We start from the raw sequence: 18,405 nt of genomic DNA on the forward strand, positions 1-18,405 counted from the left end.
CCCCCACACCCGTCTCTTCCTGGGCCTACAACCAAAGCAAACATTTTCTCATTTTATCACCAAACAAAAAAAACAGACTTTCTTTTTCCTTAGTGGAAGTGTTAATTTATTCCCTATCACGCTGGCCAGCTCGACGGAGATGAGACAGCCAAGCTGGCATGGAGGCCAGGCAGGCAGCAGCTTTGCAGAGAGCCAGGGACTGAGGTGGCTTCCTTTTCATCATGGGTGCTGTGCTCTGTCCCAAGGGGCCAGGAGGGGAGCCGCTCACACCACTCCTCTGGCTGGGCTGCAGCCAGCTGGGCCCCTGTCCTGACAGTCCTCTGGCTGGAAGACTCGACTATTCCCTGGGGCTGGGGTAGGGAGCCCATCCCCAGGCAGCAAATTAGCAGTGATTAAAAAAAAGAAAGAAAGAAAAAAGAAACCCTTTGCTGTACAGCAGAAATTGGCACAACGTTATAAATCAACTCTACTTGAATAAAAAAATTAAAAAAAAAAAAACCCTGGAGCCTGCCTGGCCCTGCCAGCTGGCCAGCATCCAGCCATCCAGGAGTTGGCCCCTGTCTTGGGGCTCCATCGCATGTGGGCACATCGTAGAAACACAGATCCCAGCAGAGAATACAAATAGCTTGAAGAGCTCTGTCTCAGATCCCCCGTCATTAGTCATTCTTAATTCCTCATTCTCCCAGTCCTCCCCAACAAGTAGTCCATCAAATCCAGCAGCTCTACCTTCCAAATCTATCTGGGATCTGACCACTTCTTACCATCTGTACTATTATCTCCCTGGTCCAAGCCACCATCGCCTTCCACTTGCATAATTACAATAGCTTTTCCCTGGGCTTCACGCTTGCATTCTGGCCTCCCTGTGGTTCATCTTCCTTATAGTAGCCAGAGGGATCTGTTTAAATGTACATCAGATCTCTTTCCTACCCTCCTTAAACCCTCCAATGGGGAACAACGTCAAGTCCTGGCCTTGACCGTCAAGGCCCCCTCCGTCTGGCCACTCTAACCCGCCTCCCATGGTTGTCCCCTTGCTCACTTCACACCGGCCACTCCAGCCTCCTTGCTGCTCCCCACGCTTGGCCAACACACCCCTGCCTCAGGGCCTTTGCACTTGCCACTTTCACAGATATTCCCAGGGCTCACTCCTTCTCTTAATTCAGATCACTTTCAAACATTCCCATCTCTACTATCCTAAAATAGCACTCCTCACCTTGTTACTCTCTGTCCCTGTCTCTGCTGTATTTTTTTTTTCAAGCACTAATCACTTCCTGACATTGTTTTCTATGTCATTTTTTATGTGACCCTGTCCCGCTGGAATATGAGTTCTATGAAGGCAGAGGCTCTCTCTGTCTTGGTGCATCTCTGTGTCCTTAGGGCCTAGAACAAGGGCTTGGCACATAGCAGCACCTTGGTAAGTATTTTTTGAACAACTGAATATTCTTTTCTGCACAGGCTGTACTTGGACACATAGCAATGCTCCCCACCTAGATGATGTTCTCATTAAGAAAAGACATGTCTACCCCAAAAGCAAATCCCAAAGAGTTGTCCAAATTGTCTCCTAAAATAGTGCTTTCATTAGCCTAATTCAGGAATGGCAGGTAACGGCATCCTGCTTCAATCCTGCCCTTCCATTCCCACGACAGACGTTACTTAGAAATCATGACTAACCAGGCTTTTCCAAAACGAGGGTGTGAAATCTTGGACAGGTGATATTATGGACCACAGGCGTGTGTCCCCCATTCCAAATTCAGATGCTGAAATCCTAACCCTCAAATGGGACGGTATTATAGGGTGGAGCCTTTGGGGGTGACTGGGTTTTGATGAGGCCATGAGGGTGGAGCCCGTGATGGGATTATTGCCCTTCTAAGAAAAGGGAGATGTTGGAACACCCTCTCCCCCAGGTAAGGAAACAGCAAGAAGACAGCCATCTGCAAACCAGGAAGAAGGTTCTCACCAATTCCAGATGGGTTGACACCTTGATCCTGGACTTCCCAGACTCCAGAACTGCAAGAAATAAACGTTTGTAGTTTAAGCCACCCAACCTGAGCAAGACAGGTGAGGTACCGCTGGGGCAGCCCTCATTACAGAAAACACCCTGGCCATGAAAATCTGGATATTTTCTTTGACATGACTCACAGCTGGGAGAGACCACAAATGTGGCAGAGGACAGAATATCCAAAGGGGCTGGATTACGCAGTTGAAGTTGACATAACCAAGTTCAAGCAAGGTCAACATCGTCCTTCCTTTAAGTTCCTGAAACCCAAGCCTTGCCATGTATCCTGAGGAAAAACTATAGAATGTGGGTAGAGATCGTGTCTGAAACAGTTTATCACGACCTTATTTGTATCAGTGAAAAACAAGAAACAACTCCATTCGCAACAAGAAGGGACTGAGCCGAATCTTGGAGCTCTAAATCATGGACCCTAGAGAGCCTTATTCTCAGCCTTGGCACTATCAACATTTGAGGGCTGGAGAGTTCTTTGTGGAGGGAACTGGCCTATGCTTTGCAGGATTTTTAGCAGCTGGTAGCAAAGCCCTTCCTTCCCACCAACTGTGACAATCAGAAATGTCTCCAGACAAGGCCAGATGCCCACAAGGGGGCAAAGTTACCTTCAGTTGAGAACCACTGCTGTACATTCAAGAAGAATAATACTTCTTAATGCCCTGGGAAATACTTACACTACTATGCCGAGTTAAAAAGACAAAGATGGGACAAAGATGGCTCAGCAGTAATGAACCCAACTAGTATCCCTGAGGACTCAGGTTTGATCCCTGGCCTCACTCAGTAGGTTAAGGATCCGGCATTGCCGTGAGCTATGGTGTGGGTTGAAGATGCAGCTCGGATCCTGTGTTGCTGTGGCTGTAGTGTAGGCTGGCAGCTATAGCTCTGATTGGACCCCTAGCCTGGGACCTTCCTTATGCCAAGGGTGCAGACCTAAAAAGACCAAAAAAAAAAAAAAAAAAAAAAGACAAAGATGGAAAATGTGTCTTCAACTATATTTATACATAAAATAGAAAAAAAAGTTTGGAAGGAAACATACCAAGATGCTAACAATAATCTCTGGGTGGTGGAATTATGAAAGGTTTTCTTTTACTTCTTTATTTTTGTGTTTAAACATTCATTCATTCAATAGGGATTTCTTGAGTGCCTACCACATGCTATCCATTATTTTAGGCCCTGGGGAAAGGCTGTGGACAAGACAGACATAGGTATTACACAGAGCTTGGCTTCCCATGGGTAAGTTCGAGGGCAGGGGTGGGGGTGGGGGCGGCAGATGGACATTAAACCCAGAAATCGTAAAGAACAACATTCTGAGATAGTGATGGGAGTATGTGATGTATGATAGGAACAAGGCAGAGAAGAGAGAAATGGCCTGCTACTTAGTACCCAGTCAGTGAAAATTTCTTGAATGAATGAAAAGCCCTTAAAAGTTTTTAAGTAGGAGGGCCCGATTATCTGATTTCCATTTTAAAATAATTAGTACCAAACAATTTCATTTTGAGGCATCCCCATCTTGGCACAGCAGAAACAAATCCGACTGGGAACTATGAGGTTGTGGGTTCGATCCCTGGCCTCGCTCAGTGGGTTAAGGATCTGGCGTTGCCATGAGCTGTGGTGTAGGTCGCAGACGCACGGCTCAGATCTGGCATTGCTGTGGCTCTGGCATAGGCCAGCAGCTACAGCTCTGATTGGCCCCCTAGCCTGGGAACCTCCATATGCCACAGATGCGGCCCTAAAAAGGACAAAAGACAAAAAAAAAAATTTATTTTGAGTCTCTTAGGTCAATCTCCCAAGGCAATAGAAATAAAAACAAAAATAAACAAACGGGAGTTCCTGTCGTGGTGCAGTGGTTAACGAATCCGACTAGGAACCATAAGGTTGCGGGTTCGATCCCTGGCCTTGCTCAGTGGGTTAACGATCTGGCGTTGCCGTGAGCTGTGGTGTAGGTTGCAGACACAGCTCGGATCCCGCGTTGCTGTGGCTCTGGCATAGTCCGGTGGCTACGGCTCCGATTCAACCCCTAGCCTGGGAACCTCCATATGCCGCAGGAGAGGCCCAAGAAATAGCAAAAAAGACAAAAAAAAAATAAAAATTAAAAAAAAATAAACAAACGGAATCCAATCAAATGTATAAGCTTTTACACAGCAAAGGAAACCATAAAACAACACAACAAAACAAAAAGACAACATACAGAATAGGAGAAAATAGTTGCAAACAATGCAGCTGACAAGGGTTAATCTCTAAAATATAGAAACAACTCATACAACTCAACATGGAAAAAAACCTAACAACCCAACCAAAAAATAGGCAGAAGACCTAAATAGACATTTCTCCAAAGAAGACATATGGATGGCCAGAAGGCACATGAAAAGATGCTCAACACCACTAATTATTAGAGAAATGCATATCAAAACTACCATGAAGTACCACCTCACACCAGTCAGAATGGCCATCATTAACAAGCCTACAAATAACACATGCTGGAGAGAGTGTAGAGAAAAGGAAACCCTTCTATACTGTTGGTGGGAATATAAATTGGTACAGCCACTATGGAAAACAGTATGGAGGTTCCTTAGAAAACTAAATATAGAACTACCATGTGATGGAGCAATCCCACTCCTGGGCATATATCCTGGGAAACTATAATTCAGAAAAATACATGCACCCCTATGTTCACTGAAGCACTGTTCACAATAGCCAAGACATGGAAACAACCTAGATGTCCACTGACAGATGAACGGATTAGGAAGATGTGGTACATTTATAAAATGGAATACTACTCAGCCATAAAAAAGAATGAAATAATGCCATTTGCAGCAACATGGATGCAACTAAAGAGTCTCATACTAGGTGAAGTAAGTCAGAAAGAGAAAGACAAATACCACACGATATCACTTACAGGTGGGATCTAAAATTGGCACAAATGAACCTACCTACAAAAGAGAGACAGACTCACAGACATAGAGAATAGACTTGAGGTTGCCTAGGGAGGAGGAGGGAGTGGAATGGCCTGGGAGTTTCGGGTTAGTAGATGCAAACTGTTACACTTGGAATGAATAAGCAATGAGGTCCTACTGTAGAACACAGGGAGCTCTATCCCAAGAGATAGACCGTGATGGAAGATAGCATAAGAAAGGGAGAGTGTGTGTGTGTGTGTGTGTGTGTGTGTGTGTGTGTGTGTGTGTGTGTGTGTAAATCAACCATACTTTAATTTTTAAAAATGCAAAAAAAAATTCATTTTGAAAAGATAATATATGTTTGTTCTTATAAAAATTCAACCTGGATCAAGGAAAAATATGAGGGAGATAATAAAAATCATACGAAATGCAGTGACATAGAAAATAGCCACTGCCAGCATTTTAGTGGACATCTTTTCAAGCTCTCTTCTCCCTCTCTGTCTGTTCCTATCTATCTCTGTCTCTCTTTATAAATATATAAAAACGTTTTATGGAAGTGGACTCAAACCATTCATGCTGATTTGTAACCTGCTCTTTTCCTGCCCTTTGTAATTTTATGCTCATTGTAAACTTTCCACAGTGGGCATATATTACTTTTATAATCCGGAACATAAAAAAAGCAAAAGACCACAAAAAATAAAGTGAAACCCACAAATACAGGATGAGGGATTGCTGGCTGAGCAATAAGGCTGTGAAGAAAGGCTTTGGGGTTTAGGTGACCACAAACTCAGCATGAGTTGACGGCATACTGTGGTTTCTAATTTCAGTTCGGTTCATGTTATCAGACAAGTCCCCAGCTCCTAGTCTGAGAAAAGTAAGGGGCAGGAGGAATAGGTTTCTTCGGGATCAGCTCAAGGAAACTCAGTATCTGTGCAGCCCCCCCGCATTCTAGCTTTCAAAGCACCTATTATGTGTGCAACCAACATGATAACAGCTAATGTTTAATGAGCACTTACTCTGTGCCGAGCACTGTTCTAAGAGTTTTACACATATGAATTCATCCAATCCTCCCAACAACCCTAGGACATGGATACCACTATCTTTTTCATTTTACAAATAAAGAAACTGAAGCCCAGGGAAGTTATGTAACTTGCCCAAGGTCACACAGCTTAGTAAAGCATGATGATAAATACCAAGAGGAGCAGGCTATGAGTCTGCCCTCAAGGACCTGACAGTCAAAAAGACAACTACTACAACCTCACATTAATTCATTCCAAAGGGACCCATAATACACTCTCTTAGTCCAACCTGAAAAATCCAACAATTTTTTTTTTTTGATTGAGCACAAACTATATACGAAGCACAGTGCTAGGCCCTGAGGAGACAGGGGTAAATAAGACAAAATCCTCACAGTCCAGTTTATAATTGAGTGGGAGATAGAAACACCAAGCAAATAAGTACAGGATCTTGGCGTTCCCATCATGGCAGAGTGGAAATAAATCCAACTAGGAACCATGAGGTTGCGGATTCGATCCTTGGCCTCTCTCAGTGGGTTAAGGATCCAGCATTGCCATGAGCTGTGGTGTAGATTGCAGACACGGTTAGGATCCTACTTTGCTGTGACTGAGGTGTAGGCCAGCGGCTGTAGCTCCGATTCAACCCCTAGCCTGGGAACCTCCATATGCTGCGAATGCAGCCCTAAAAAGCAAAATAAAAATAAAAATAAAATAAGTACATGCTTTCATTTAACATGGAAGTAAGTTGTAAAAAGAAGAGTTAAGCAAGGTGAGGGCTGGAACAGGCCAGTGGGGGTGGGGGGTGGGGTGTCTGAGCCTGTGTAAATTATTTAGAGAAAGCCGTCAGGAAAGGCCTCTCAATACCCGGTAGCTTTGGAAAAGTGATCTGAATAAAGTGAGGGAGAAAGTCTTGGGAACAAGTGGGACAGGGCCATCCAGGCATGAAGCATGCAAGTGCAAAGGTCCTGGGGCAACAAGCTTAGGAAGGCCAAGAGCAGCCCAGAGATCTAGCCAGGGGCCTAGATCAGAGCGAGTGAGGCAGAATTGTAGGACATGGGCCTGAGAGGCTGTCAGGAGTCATAACAGGCATGGGATCTGGCTAACAGGTGGGACTGTATTACATCTAGGCTTTAAGTTTTAAGCAGGGACGTGACAGGAGCTGATGTCCACTTCTGAAATCTCACTGGGCTGGAGGGCAGCAGGGAAAGGGGAAACCAGGAGACGGTAGGGGACAAGTTCAGCATCAGAGGCACAAGCTGATGGGACAAGATCAGGGTGGCAGAGGAGTGCCCATGAGTCAAGATTCATGCCACTGATGGGACCTGTGGTTGGGCTGGATGCAGGATGCGAAGGGGAGAGAGGAGGCAGCACGGCCCAGGAGGTTTGTTTCCGGAACGGGTTTCGGGAACCTGATTTGCTTTGAGTCGGAGGGGGACTTCTCCCAGTGGGAAGCTGGGTGTAAGAGCCCGGGGCTCAAGGGACAGGTCTGGCCTGGAGATGGACATCTGGGAGATGTCCCCTCAACCTCAGATGGAAGGAGACCTCCTCAGGATGCAGGTGCTCCAGCACTTACGGATTTGGAAGAGGAGATGCATACCAGAAGGGAGCCTGCAAAGGCGTGGCCAGGGAAAGGGGGGAAAACCAAGAGTGTGTAGTCCCAGTGCTTGAGGTAGGAAGGGGAAGGCGGCCTTGATAAAGGCTGCTGAGAAGTTGAGGAAGGTGAGAGCTGACATCACCCACTTTGGCAGCCGGTTGCCACTCTAGGTGAGGCCTCTTCTTTTTGGCATTTGACGAATTTCTTTCTTTTTTTTTAATTTTTTTTTTTTTTTTTTTTTTTTTTGCTCTTTGCCTTTTCTAGGGCCGCTTCCATGGCACATGGAGATTCCCAGGCTAGGGGTCGAATCAGAGCTGTTGCCGCTGGCCTACACCACAGCCACAGCAACTTTGGATACAAGCTGCATCTACACGGCTCATGGCAATGCCGGATCCTTAATCCACTGAGCAAGGGCAGGGATCAAACCCGAAACCTCATGGTTCCTAGTCAGATTCGTTAACCACTGCGCCACGACGGGAACTCCAGCATCTGACGAATTTCTAATTCCCTGTTCCAGCCGCAAACCCACCAGCAGCCCAGTGACCTCTCCTCTCTCTGCTCACCCAGATGGCTGGTAAAGGGTCCCAAGAAAATGATGGCCGGTGTCCTGTTGCCACCCTCCCAGAACCCACCAGGCACAGATGATCCTACTCAGCACAAGCTGACACACATGGTGCAATTTGCTGGGGGACCCACCCTGTGAGTCCGCCTCCTCCACACCCACCTAACCCTGATGCCTGATGTCTGAGATGACAGCCCTACACCTGAAAGGACTAGCACCCTCCTCCAAAGACTGCCGTGAGGTTTAAAGGACATGAGAGGAATCGTTGCCCACTCAAAGGTGATGCAGTGTACATTCTGGACTATAAGCTCTGATCTTGGTCATCAGAAACTAGCTCCTCCTTCCAAATGCTTTCCCCTCCTTCTCACTCATCCAGGACCCAGCTCACCATCCACTTCTGCTCCCCAGTCCTGTCTCTTTTTTCAGGGGTCTCTTAAAAGTTCCCACAAGTCTGCCCAGCCCTCCTCCCTTTCTCCTCATCACATTCTCTCCCACCATCTGCTGAGGAGATAACATGGAAAGAATTACATACAGTGATGATGATGATGGGGACAATGATGGGGATGAGGATGATGATGGGAATGATGATGGAGATGATGGGGATGATGATGGTGGTGGGGATGGGGAGGAGCAGGATGATGGGGATGATGATGGGGATGCTGCTAATGATGATGGAGATGATGATGAGGACGGTGATGGGGGTGATGGTGATGACGGAGATAATGATGGGGATAAGGAGGAGGAGGATGGAGATGATGATGATGGGAATAATGGGGATGGTGATGATGGGGATGACGGGGATGGTGGGGATGATGATGGAGATGATGATGGGAGTGATGATGATGATGATGGAGATTATGATGGGGGTGATGAATGCCCATATCCCTCACTAAGCATCTCTCCATGCCTGGCCTAGTAAGACTTTTCATCTATACTTTTCTGCAGCCACCAAAGTAGGTGCTCTCCAAGGTAGTGACCATCCTGGACAATGGCAAAGCCCACCATTTATTAAGCACTAACGATGTGCCCAGTTTGGGATAAGCACCTTCTGCTCAGTCTCCTTTCAGCCAACATCAATGGCAGGAGATAAATACTCCTGTTATATCTATTTTGCAGGTGAGAAAAGGCTGAGTTGTTAGATAAAAGAGTAAGTTATGGATCAGAATTCAAAACTGGGTCAGAGAGGGTGAGGTGGGGGGAATGGAGTCAGAGAGACTCCAGAAATGCCTGCCAACCATTGTGCCACCCTGAGAAATGCAGGTGTGGGGTGCACTAAGTATTCGGTGGGAGAGCAGGGAAAAACACATCCGCATACCTGAGGGTCCTGCCCTGGAGAAGTGATCATGGGTCGAAGCTTGTGGCACTGGGTGGGCTGCTAGAGAGCAGTGAGGGATGTGGGCACTAGAAGTGCCCTTGACTTGAATGCGTCCCAGTGAGACTGTGGCAGCCTTTGCATTTTTGTGGAATGAGGTGGAAATCTGAAACAATAAAAAGGGAGAAAAAGTGACAGAAACAAGAAAGAAGGGAAAAGCAAAGAAACAATAAAATGTTACCATCTTGGAGGCGCCAGGCTGGGTGATGAAACCGCTAATGAGCCCGAGGTTCACAGAGCCCAACATCTAATTCAAACCAGATAGATAAGAGCAGCGGAACGCCCATCAGAGCACTGAGAATGCACCCCGAAGCACGGCTGGGTTGGAGTCCCCTCCCCCCGATGCTGCCCAGCCACCCAGCCAGCAGCAGGGCTGGCTCCAAGCCAGGGCGAAGGGGTGAGGTGAGGCAGTGAGAATACATCCACCTGGTCCAGGGAGCCGTCCTGCTGCCTCCTTGCCAGGGAATCATCCAGAGCACCACTGGGGGTCAGCTTACCTGCAGCTCTACCTGCTCCCCATTTTAATCAGCATTTCATGTTGGGGGATGTTGGTCTTGCTGAACTTTTAGGAACTTTACCCCCTATATTTTGCCTACTTTTAAAAATTTAAAGGATTTTTATTTTAGCTCACTTTCCTAAAAAGTACCTGTTCATTTGGATATTCAACAATAATTGTATTTTGATCATCATACTGCATCTACTCCTTTCCAAGTACCCTGAATTCCTTTTAGGTATCTTAGAAGTAGGGTAAGGAGTTCCCGTCGTGGCGCAGTGGTTAACAAATCCGACTAGGAACCATGAGGTTGCAGGTTCGATCCCTGCCCTTGCTCAGTGGGTTAACGATCCGGCGTTGCCGTGAGCTGTGGTGTAGGTTGCAGACGCGGCTCGGATCCCGCGTTGCTGTGGCTCTGGTGTAGGCCGGTGGCTACAGCTCCGATTAGACCCCTAGCCTGGGAACCTCCATATGCCGTGGGAGCGGCCTAAAGAAATAGCAAAAAAAAAAAAAAAAAAAAAAAAAAAAAAAGAAGTAAGGTAATTTTTTTTTTTCTTTTTAGGGCCACACCCACGGCATATGGCGGTTCCTAGGGGTTGAATCAGAGCTACAGCTGCCAGCCTATGCCACAGCCACAGCCACAGCCATACCAGATCCAAGCCACGTCTGCAACCTACACCACAGCTCACAGCAACACCAGATCCTTAACCCAGTGAGTGAGGCCAGGGATCAAACCCACAACCTCATGGTTCCTAGTCAGATTCATTTCCACTGCGCCACAACAGGAACTCCAGAAGTAGGATAATGTAGGGATGCTAGAGGAGGGTGACTTGGCTTTAAATCCCAGTTCCACCAGTACTAGCTGTGTGACCTTGGGCAAATAATTAACCTCTCTGTGCCTCAGTTTCCCATCTTTAAAATGGAGACAATGATAGTCTTTACCCTTCTAAAGTTGTTGCAAGAATTAAAAGAGATGATACAGGGAAAACACTTAGCACTGGGTAAGCACCCAAGGAACTTACTGTTTTGTTTACTTTGATGCATTTCATTTGTTTACTTAAGTATTACTTGAGCATTTCCTGGAGTGCTGGACTAGAAACTAGGGTGAGAATGGTGAGTGTGACAGACAGGTCTCTGCCTTCATGGTGTTCCCTGTCCAGTAGGGAAGGAAACCAGCAAAGAGGTGATTGCAACACAGTGTACTGGGAGTGATAGGGCAGAGAACATAACAACAGCACCCAAGCAGTCACAAGCAGAGGCGCCTTCCTGGAGGGGGTGGCATCCTAGTTAATGCCTGAAGGAAAATCAGGTATTTGGGCTTATAGAGGGCCTGGGTATCCCAGGTAAAGGGAACAGAGGAGCATAAAATGCCTAGATGCTCTCAGAGGACTTCGAACAACATTGGAAAGTTGCGTGGGGGTGGATGGGGGGGGATGGGGCAGATGATGAAGCTATAGGTGCCAGGCCACAAGGGGCCCCCTAAGCCTTGGATGCTGGGCGAAGGAGCTTGAACACTTTTCTGAAGTTGGTTAGAACTGTATTTTTGAACATCTACTCCTCACTTAGGATGTCTTGCAGAGCTGTTAGGATGAAATGAAATGATATAACTACTGTGCTTTGCACAGGATCTGCCACGTAGCAAAAGCCCTCCACGTGCTCGCTAGTGAGTATTGTTATTCTGATCAAGCAGAATTCTTATGAGACTAAATGAGATCATGTAGGCAAAGCTGTCAGCACATAATAAGAGAGCGTGGTTATTAAAATGTGAGTTCTGGAGCCAGACTGCTTGGGTTCATATCCTGGATCCACCCTCCAAGAACGGGCAAGTTACCTCCCCTTTCGGAGCCTCGGTTTCCTTGTTGTGTAAAACGGGGGCATTAACCCCACAGTGTTATGAGGATGAAGAATGCATGTAAAGGGCCTCAGTGTCGCTGGCAGATGATAAGGTTTCAATGAAACAAAAAGTTGGCCTTTAGTAGGGTTTACTCATCGCAACCAGTATCTTTGCATCCCACCAATTGCACACCTTTGCAATATCCAATTACACACAAGACTAGTTTATTAGCTGCTGGGGCTCTTTTTCCAGATGGTGGCATAAATCAAGCTCAAATTCCACTGCTTTTTTCAAATCGGGCGAGATTCACAAAGTTATTGCTGAGTTAGCAGGTAAACAGAGAGACCTCTGCTCAATGTTGAGTCACTGACAGTCAGTATCAATGGTCCATGTTAGTAACGAGCACCTGTCCTGCGTCACACATGTAACCAAGGGCTTTCGTATCCATCACACGTTGAGGTGGGCAGTATCCCAACTTAGTACTACAGAGACGGCAACTTGAAAAGATGTCAGGGTGGCCGGCAATCAGACCCAAAGCCTATGTCCTGAGTCAGGCTGTGTTCTCTCAGAGGCCACTTTTCTGGGCTGAGCTGATGCCTTGGATAGCAAATGGCAGGGTCTGTGTCCCCCTTACCAGCCCCCCTCTCCACCATGAGTCTTTTCATAAGGAAGTTCTGTTTCTCTGGGTTTCAACAAGTAGCGACCTCTCCTCCAACATCTCCTCAGAGCCTCCTTTGGGGATGGATTGGGTATGGCTTCTCCCATGTTCCTGCAGAAGCTGCAGTGACCTGTAGCTCATGCAGCTGGGCAGGAAGCAACACATATTATCCAGCTTTGGAGGCCCCTGTGTATCCCAGAATCAACTGGAAATATTCCTCCCAGTGTGTGAGCTACAGGCCATGGTGTAATGAAGGTGACAAAAGGAAGCACTGGCCCAGGGGGGTAACTCCTGACCGGCCATGAGAGGTCCCTGCCTCGCTCTGAGCATCCATTTCCCCACCTGCGAAATGGGGATCTTAATGTGTTGCCCGCCTTCCTCGTAGAGTAGGGTGAGATTGTGCAACTTATTATAAACCTCAGGGAACAATGTGCTGAAGATCACCCAGCTGTCTGAACGCAGATAACAGGAGCATCTACTTTGTAGGGGTGAAGTCACAAGAATTTCTTAAGCACCGAGGGCTAAAATTCTTCACATTCCTGAGCCACTCTTGATCTGGTTGATCCATGTTCTAGTTCCACTGCATTCTTTTTTTCTTTTTTTGGCCACATCCATGGCATGCAAAAATTCTTGGGCCAGGGATCGAACCTGTGTCACAGCAGTGACTGGAGCCACAGCAGCGACAACACCGGATCCTTAACCTGCTAGGCCAACAAGGAACTCCACCCATTGCATTCTTTTGATTGCAAGTGAAAGACAAGGAGGACTGAAAAAAAGAGTCAGCCGGAGACAAACATTAGAGAAAAGAAAAAAAATGCTGCGTGGAAAATGCAGGACGGGGAGTTCCCCTCGTGGCACAGTGGTTAAGGAATCTGACTAGGAACCATGAGGTTGCGGGTTCGATCCCTGGCCTTGCTCAGTGGGTTAAGGATCCGGTGTTGCCGCGAGCTGTAGTATAGGTCGCAGACACAGCTTGGATCCTGGGTTGCTGTGGCTCTGGCGTAGGCTGGTGGCTACAGCTCCAATTAGACCCCTAGCCTGGGAACCTCCATGTGCCGTGGGTGCAGCCCTAGAAAAAGCAAAAAACAAAAAGAAAAGAAAAAAGAAAAAGAAAGAAAATGACAGGATGGGAGGAAGATGGAGGAAGAGGGAGGGACCTAGGACAATTAGAGGGACTGAAATACTAATGCAGAAAGAGAAAAAGAGAAAGTGAGGCACAGAAGAGACCGGTGGTGAGGACTGGAGGAGCCGAGGCTGAAAGAGGAGGGGCAGGAGGCTCAGGAAGCCAGCGGATGGAGAGCGGTGGGCAGAACCCTCCATCTGGCCATGGAGCTCGGACGCATGGTCTTGTGAGACAGGGGAGAGTCAGAGCATGAGTAGCCACAGGACCAGGGCTGTGTGATTCCTTCAAGTGCACAGCCCCGAGCTGCGATGAAGAGAGTCTGTGCTCCCCAGACGCCACCAGGGGGAAAACCATCTGTTTGCTTCCTGATGTCAGAACCTCCTCTTTACTACTTTTTTTTTTTTTTTTTTTTTTTTTTTTTGTCTTTTTAGGGCTGGACTTGCAGCATACGGAGGTTCCCAGGGTAGGGGTAAAATCGGAGCTACAGCTACCAGCCTACACCACAGTCACAGCAACACAGGATCCGAGCCTCATCTGCAAGCTACACCACAGCTCACGGCAATGCCAGATCCTGAACCCACTGAGGGAGGTCAGGGATTGAACCTGCATCCTTATGGATACTAGTCAGGTTCGTTACTGCTGGGCCATGAAGGGAACTCCCAGAACCTCCTCGTTTCTGCTAAAGTCCAGTCCAGGAAACCAGCGTCTGTTGAGCACTCAGATAGTAACCTTTGTACATTAGATGGATGTTTTCTGGGAGGTCACAAGGGGATGGAACCTCAAGGCCAGCTTGTCCAACCCTCCCACTCTCACTGTCTAAGACGAAGCTACCTTGAGGCTCAGAGGGAGGAAACCCTGTTTAAATCACAAAGGGAGACAGAGGCTGTCCTGAAGCATCACCCAAGCCCCCTGGCTCTAGAGAAGGAGAGAAGAGGGTTGGGCTGGAAAGTGAGAGGATGTCTCAAAGCTGAGAGGCTGGGGCCAGAGGGAGGCTGGGACCGGAAGGATGGAGGCTGGGGGAGGGAGGGCAGGGAGGGAGAGAGATGGGGGAGAAGGGGTCTCTCCCCTCTGCCTGAAGCAATGCTCATGTCCAGAAGTGTGCCTCATACCTAGATGAAGGCCCAGCACATATAGGAGGTATTTAATAAATATTTGTTCAGACCTCGAAGCAAAGGAAATCCATCCTGTGACCCACCTTTCAGCCCAGACCAGAGTATACCGCTGGCTAGTCTTGGGACACAAGACAAGCTGGGGCTGAGGCTAGTACCAGGACATGGCGGAGCTGGGAACAGGGTTCAGGCCTGGTTTAGGGTTGAATTTTCAGACTAGCCTATAGCTTCAGTGGATCTGAGGTTAGGCCTGGGGTTGGCTGAACTTGAACTGAGTTTGGGCTGGAACAGATGTCTGGTTGAACAACGCAGACAGGGCTGGGGCCAGGCAGCAGTGGAGGTGCTCAGAGCTGGGCTGGTACCGGGTCCCGCGGGGTGGGGGCTGAAGGTGGTTTTGAGGTGGGTGCTGAATTGAAGCTGGTTTGGGAGTGGCCTTGAGATTTGGGCTGAGCTAGTTCTGGGGCTGTTGGAGGACTAGGGCCTGGGCCTCCCTTCCTTCTCTGGCCCCGGCTGCCTGCCTCTCTCTACCAGGCTTGCCCAGTGGGTTCTTCCTGGAGTCTAGCCTGCGGCCCATGGGAGTCCAAGAAAAAGACCACGTTCCGACCTGGTGCTGGGGTCTGTGGCACAGAAACGTGGAGGTGCCCTGGGGGACCCAGTGGGGGCCCAACTCCAGCTGGGACAGAGGATCCTCACAGCTCTGCCGGACTGGCTGAAAGTCATAGGCCCTGCCATTTATTGCCTTTTTACAAATGAAACACACCAAGTGAGACTTTCTTTTTTTAAGGCCACACCTGTGGCATACGGAGGATCCCAGGCTAGGGGTCAAATTGGAACTGCAGCTGCAGCTAATGGCCTACACCACAGCCACAGCAATGCCAGATCCAAGCCGCATCTGCAACCTACACTACAGCTCACAGTAATATCGGATCCTTAACCCAGGGATCAAAGCCGCATCCTCATGGACACTAGTTGAATTCGTTTCTGCAGCACCACAAAGGGAACTCCCAAGTGACACTTTCTGAGGTGACAATAAATAGGTATCAGTGCTGTGGCTTCCTCAGCTCCTGATTCCTGCCAGGGGCTGCCCCAACCCCTGAGCTCATGTGCTAATGTGAGTTCTGTTTCTACCGCTCAGGGCTGGCCAAGGAGGTGCTGATGGAGCTGAGAGCAGTGATCAGAACTCTGCCAGCTGGGAGGAGGGGAGACTCACCTTCTGAGTCTCCACTCCCACCTCTGCATAACAGCACCGGGATTTGCAGTCAGGCAAGCCTCAGTTTTAATCTGTGCTCTAGGACCTGTAAATAAATTACCTCATCTCCCTGAGCCTCCCTTTCAGATCTCTAAAATAGGGATAGGGAAGGTCCCTGGTGACTCAGTGGGTTAAGGACCTGGGGTGTCACTGCTGTGGCTCCCAGAACTTCCACCTGCCACGGGCACAGCCAATAAATTGTCTTAAATAGCATAAAAGAAAAAACTTAAAAAACCATAGGGATAATTCCTCCCTCATAAATTATTGAGAGGATATGCCCAGCTCAATGCCTGTCTTTATAGAAAAGGTTTCTGTCCCTTCCTTCTTGCAGAGGTTGAGCACCTAAGCTCTGGACATGGAAAGACCTGGGTTTAAATCTTGGCTTTGCCACTCATTATCTGGGGGGACCTGAGCAGGTTATGTCACCTTGCTGAGCCTCAGTTTCCTCATCTGTAAAATGGGCAAAATAAGAGTATCTATCTCATTGGAACATATCGGTCAGAGCAAATGATTACAAGCAATAAAACGTGACTCCATCTCTCATGAGTGCAAAAGGGAATTTGTTGTTAAGGGTATTGGGAGCCCATGGAATCTACAGGAAGCTGAAAGATCAAGCCTAGAAAGTGAACAGAAGGCAAGGAATGATGGAGAACAGGGCACAGAGTCAGGAGCAAGGGAACAGCCCAGGTGTAGGCTGCTGCTGCCACAGTGATAACCAGCACTCCAGTGGTCCCTGGGCCCTTGCATCACTTGTTCAATTAATGTTCATGGCCAGCCTAAGCGATATGATGGTGCCCTGCCCATTTCTTCAGTTTCCATAGCAGGGGACCATGAGCTCCCACCAATGTATGTTCATTAGGGATCCCCAGGGATCATCAGGTGCTCCTAAGAAGAGGGTTTAGAACTAATAGCAAAAGTTCATGACAGGGTCTTTGGGAATGAAATGAGACAACACACATGGCTCCCTGATGCTGGGCACCAAGTAACCCTCCCTGAATGGCAGCCATTAACTATCAAGGTCCCTGATGCAGAGACCCCTGAATTAAAGCTGGGAATACAACAGAGCTGGCGGTTTGGCCCACATGGCAACTGTCTACCCATCAGGCAGCCTGGTGAAGAAATGAGCCCTAGACCAGGAGTCTGACTCTGCTTCTCATCATCTCTCTGCACTAATTAGCAATGTAATCCTGACAGGTCTTTCACCCACACCGAGATCCCAGCTTCTCAGCTGAAAAACAGCCTTGTCGCTGCCTGCCCTGGCAGCTCTGTCACCAGAAGCTGGGAGGAGCATCTGAGACAATACATGGCAGTATTATTTCTAAATGTTTTCTAATAACTTTTCAATCTTTTCAGATGATTCACAGGCCATAAAATTCACCCTGCTAAAGTGTGCAATCCAGTAATTGTTATATTCGCAAGGTTGTGCAACCATCACCACTAATTCCAGAACATTTCATCACCCCCCGAAAGAAATCCTGTCCTCCTTTGCAATCACTCTTCATTCCTCCTTCCCCCCATCCCCTGAAAACCACGAATTTACTTGCTGTCTCTATGGATTGGCCTGTCCCAGACATTACATACAAATGGGATCATGCAATATGTGGTCTTTTATGTCTGGCTTCCTTCACCCAGCATAATGTTTTCAAGGTTCATTTATGTTGTAGGACGTGTCAATACTTCATTTCTTTTCGTGGCTGAATAATAGTCCACTGGGTGGATATATCACATTTTGTTAACCTACTCATGTAAGATTATTATTAGCTCACACAGGCCCAGGGCTGGGGCTTCTGGTGTTCTCAGACTGAGGGGAGGCCAGGGAAGAACCAGAAGGAGGGATTAGGTCTGGATGGGGAGGTGTGTGCAACCTGAGCAGATCAGACTCTGGCCCTAGACACTCTTAAAGCTCCTGAAGACATTCCAGAAACCCCCTGGATTCTGAGCATGAAGAATTATTGCTCCCTAGGGTCTGAGCCTTCCATCACCTCAAATCCCACGTTGTTGTGGGCCCTCACAGGGACTTCCCAGGGGAAGGGGAGATAGTAGACACAGCGCGAGACCAGGCACATGGTCAGTGCTCAACAAATACTTGGCTGGATAAACAGATGGATAGATATATGGACGATCAAATGGAGACATGAAAAGGGAGGTGAATAGACAGAAAGATGGACAGAAGATGAGATTAATAAATGGGTGGAGGGATTTCCCATTGTGGCTCAGCAGTAACGAACCTGACTAGTATCCATGAGGAGGCAGGTTCGATCCCTGGCCTCACTCAGTGGGTTAAGTAAGGATCTGGCATTGCTGTGAGCTGTGGTATGGGTCATCAACACAGCTCGGATCCCACATTGCTGTGGCTGCGGCATAGACCACCAGCTGCAGCTCCGATTTGACCTCTAGCCTAGGAATTTCCATATGCCGTGGGTGCAGCCCTAGAAAGAAGAAAAATAAAACATAAATGGCTGGAGCTAACTCTACATCTTGCCAAGTCCTACTTTA

General features: G+C 47.9%; 1 long non-coding RNA gene across 1 annotated transcript in view; it reads right to left on the minus strand.

Moving 5' to 3' along the window:
• Positions 1-18,405, minus strand: part of LOC102165262 — a 70,882-nt gene that overhangs the window by 15,621 nt on the left and 36,856 nt on the right. The window contains exon 3 of the long non-coding RNA XR_002344935.1: positions 1,955-2,004. This is a non-coding gene — a long non-coding RNA (uncharacterized LOC102165262). The remainder of the gene's footprint in view (positions 1-1,954; positions 2,005-18,405) is intronic.

This window comes from Sus scrofa, chromosome 6 (assembly GCF_000003025.6).
Source record: "Sus scrofa isolate TJ Tabasco breed Duroc chromosome 6, Sscrofa11.1, whole genome shotgun sequence".
NCBI lineage: Eukaryota > Metazoa > Chordata > Mammalia > Artiodactyla > Suidae > Sus > Sus scrofa.